Below are 4097 nucleotides of genomic sequence, written 5' to 3'. Positions count from 1 at the left end.
GGAACAGATAGCATATATCTCATCCTCACAATTTAAAAAGAATTTTCAATTGGATTTGGTGTTCTATGGAAGTCAGATTAGTCTGAGCCAAGTTAACTATTCTATAATTTTGAATGTACCTTTTTTTGTTTTTAATAGGAATCGGTAGAAACTGTCAGGCATATAATGCAGAATGAGAAGGAAGCCACTGAAGTTATTTTCTTATCAATGTTCTTGAAAGGTTTTGTGATATTTTCATATAAGTAGACAAATGTGAAATGTCTACATGTGAAATACATGGACAAATTCCAGAAACTTCTAGGCAACAGCACATTTTAGAATTGTTAAAGATGTAATTAGTGTTAAAAAGGATAAAAGAATAAAAAAAAATCATAAAATATCCATCACTTGTTTCCCTGGAAATAATAGGGAAGAAATGATCAAAGACACACTCTCTCTCTCTCTCTCTCTCTCTCTCTCTCTCTCTCTCTCTCTCTCTCTCTCTCTCTCTCTCTTCACTCTCCCACATTCTCTCTGTGTTTTTGTGTTATATACTTATTTCAAAGTGAATAATAAACATATATTTAAATGTGTTACCTCCCAGTCTACTAGCCACAATAAGGAGGCTGAGTTAAATGAACGCAGAACATTTTATTTTCCCCATTAAACCTCTCAATTCACATGAGGAGAGAAGGATGAAGTATTTACTTTGCTTTTGGAATTTTCAAATATAAATACTTGAATATTACATAAGGGAAGCCTATCAAAATGCCTTAATACCAATATGCTGGCCTAATTTACTCTAATACAAACAACGTAAGTGAGGGAATATCTTCTCTTAGTTCTGCATGCCATTGGAGGAGTTGTGTGGTTCACAGAGACAAGTAAAATATTCTTGTACCACATGAATATGTACAATTGTTACATGTCCATTAAAAGTCATTATATTAACTGAAGACAAGTTACAGCAGGGGGTGTGAGTCAATGGGAGAGCACAGGGCTGCCTGGACCCCAAGGAGTTCCTGCATAAATCCATGACCACTGGAGTGCTTTTCAGTACCTAATACTACCCCACGCACCTAGTTAGCACTCAATAAATGTTCATTGTAAATAAAACTGTGGGTCTGCCACTAGAATAATGTGGTGCCAGTTTTTCCAGAAATGAACAAATTGGCCAGAAGAAAGGAAAGCACAAGGGAAATGACTTACCTGGCTGTAGAAATGGATCAGAAGAGGAAGAGAGCATCATATGCACCTTGATCAGAGACCATGTGACACTCCATTGTTTGCTAGCATCCGATATTATAAACTCCAAAGGAGTGAGGCAACCCTTCAGCTTACTCTCTGCTCGTTAGCTATGGCTATTGGTGGCAATTGTTAATTGTTCTAGTTCTCCAGTAATTTATTCACGTGGGAGGCCTCCCATCAGAGTATTTTGGGATTCAGGCATGTAAGGGCCTAGAGTGAACAGAGTGAGACTGTGGCGATGGCATGGTCTCTGTTCTGGTTACGTAGGGCTCTTTTAGCTTCCAGATTTATACATCTGCTTTATGTCCCTCACCCCTTGCCTAATTCCCTAGACTTACTATCGCTCTCTTTAGATCACCCTATGTTTTCTTTCCTACATAAATTCTACAAACAATAGACTTTGTTCTACTTATAGCAATTCCCTTACCTTTATGGGGATTCATAAAAACTAGTGGCATATACTTTCTTCAACATATAATCATTTCTAAGTTGCTTGGCGATGATACTGTTTCTCTAAAGAGCTTGTGTTTTCCATTTCCCTCTGAGGTTATTATTACTGTTGAAATAATACCTGAAATATCCTCATGGGGTATTATGGGCTATCTGGACTTGAGAGGAAAGACATTCTTCTTTCTTTTCTAACAACAACAACAAAAAGGCCCTGCAAAACAAGGATAGTGATCTCGTTCACTGAAGAGAAATTACCTAACACGCAAATGTTTCAATTCTTCAACTTCAAACTATGAAATAAAAACATTCACAATAACAACAAAACAGCAAAATTCTAACCTAACAGTGCTGGTTCATAACAGGGGGACTATCAATAACAATTGTGTACTGTGTAGAAGAAAGAATTTTTAATGTTTTTGTCATAAAGAAAATATTTGTGGAGATAGGTATGTTTAACCTGATTTAAACATTATTCCAGCAATATTTGTATTGAATTGTCATGTTACCTCATTATTATGTACAAACTTTTATATTTATCACTTCAAATTAAATAGGAAGCTGGGGGCTTGAAGCCCATTCCAATACTTAGCTATCCAGGAGGCTGAGATCAGAAGTCAAAGTTCAAAACTAGGCTGAGCAGAAAAGTCTGTGAGACTTCTTTTTGATTTAAGTTTATTGTCAGGGTGATGTACAGAGGGGTTATAGATGCAAACATAAGGCAGTGAATACATTTTTGTTGGATATCGTCACCCCTCCCATGTTTTTTTCTCACTTTCCCTCCCTCACCCCTTCAAGTGATAGAGTTCATTTCTACCATATTGTCTTGTGTGTATTGCTGTTACATTGGTTCACCCTTTGTCTCATCAGTTTGTTGTTCCCTTTCTCTTCCTTAATTCAAATAAATGTATATACAATATACCAGGTGCCAAAATCAGATAGAGTGACAAGATTCTTATCTCCAATAAACTACTCAGAAAAAGTGGAGCTGTGGCTCAAGTGGCAAAGCACTAGACTTAGTGATAAAGAGTTTCAGGGACTGTGCTAATCACCTAAGTTAAATCCCCAGGACCACCACCACCAACAAAAAAATAATAAAAACTAAAAACTAACAAAACAAATTAACAAGAAAAACTAAGGAATTAACATTAAAAACTATCACAAGCTTAGGAAACTCTTTTAAAAAATTAACATAGGTTACTAGAGGGAGTTTCTTGTTAAGGAAACATTTTATAATTAGTACCTTCCAAATGTTGCTCACATTAGCTGCTTCTGAATTACCCGATTATGTAGTAAGAATAGATTTTCATTACTATTGACCTACCAAGCTAGAATTTTCAGGGTGAAGTTTGTATATAACTTCAATTTGTCTTCCTGGCATTCATATTCTCATGGCAGTAATAGATAAATAAATAACTAGATAGTCATAGAATTTTTGGTAAGTAGTCAAAAGAAATGGAAAGCAGGATAAGGAAAGGAATGAGCAGTGCTGGGCTTGGGCTGGGTGGCCCAAAAAGGACCACTAGAAATACACACCTTGAAAATGAAACCATAGATGTAGAGTGAGTTACATGGACCTGTATCTGTAGAAGGACATGGGCAAAGAGTGCCTAGCAGAGGGAGCAAGTGTGACGGCTTTGAGAAGTGACAAGATAGAGAGCTTGAGTTGTTTATGGCATGTGTTCGTGTAGAAGACAACAGTAGGCATGAAGGCATACTACACTGCATATAAATTCTGCATGGCCTCATAGGCCACTGTAAACTTTTTTTGCCTTTTAAGTAAATCAAGTAGCCAAAGATAGGAATCCAAGGGGGATAAGAGAGCCTCATTTATTCTTCTATCAGAGGCTTACACCAATCAGGCTGAAGGGTGATGTGGAGTGGTAGGCCAGAAACAGGAGGCCTGGCTCTCACTCAAGCCTTCCAAATCAGTTCCGTTCATTATTCATTCACTGAGAGCTCTATGCTTTCTCCAAGGAAGGCTTTGAGATAAGCAAGGCAAGAATGAATGCAAGCAAAGGAAAATGCGAAAATGGAGAAATTCCTGCCAAAGGTAAGCTCACAAGCAGAGGCATAGACAGAAACAGGAACCCACATGGTGTGCCTGGGAAGAATTATACCTCTTAATTTTGCTGAAACAGAGGAAACAAGATAACAATGTTTGCTTTTCCAAAATGGAGAGTTTCATATTTATAGACTTTTCTTAAGAGATTGAGGATGGCTTGACTTTCTTCTGATGTCTAAGAAGTAAATAAGCCATGGATTCTCTGCTTACTTAAAAATGAGGCCAATAATGTTTGTATTTCCAGTTAAACATGTTGCAAACTTTTGTTTTAGACAGTGTGCATTGCTATTTAAAACCTGCCTTCTGAAAGTGTGATGAAGGATTGAGATTCTACAAAGAGTCAATGGCAGCATTTTAC

This window comes from Megascapheus bottae, chromosome 9, assembly GCF_031878675.1.
Source record: "Megascapheus bottae isolate mThoBot1 chromosome 9, mThoBot2.hap1, whole genome shotgun sequence".
In the NCBI taxonomy this organism is placed as follows: Eukaryota; Metazoa; Chordata; class Mammalia; order Rodentia; family Geomyidae; genus Megascapheus; species Megascapheus bottae.
The sequence above is the reverse complement of the archived record's forward strand: the minus strand, read 5'-3'. Positions refer to the sequence as shown.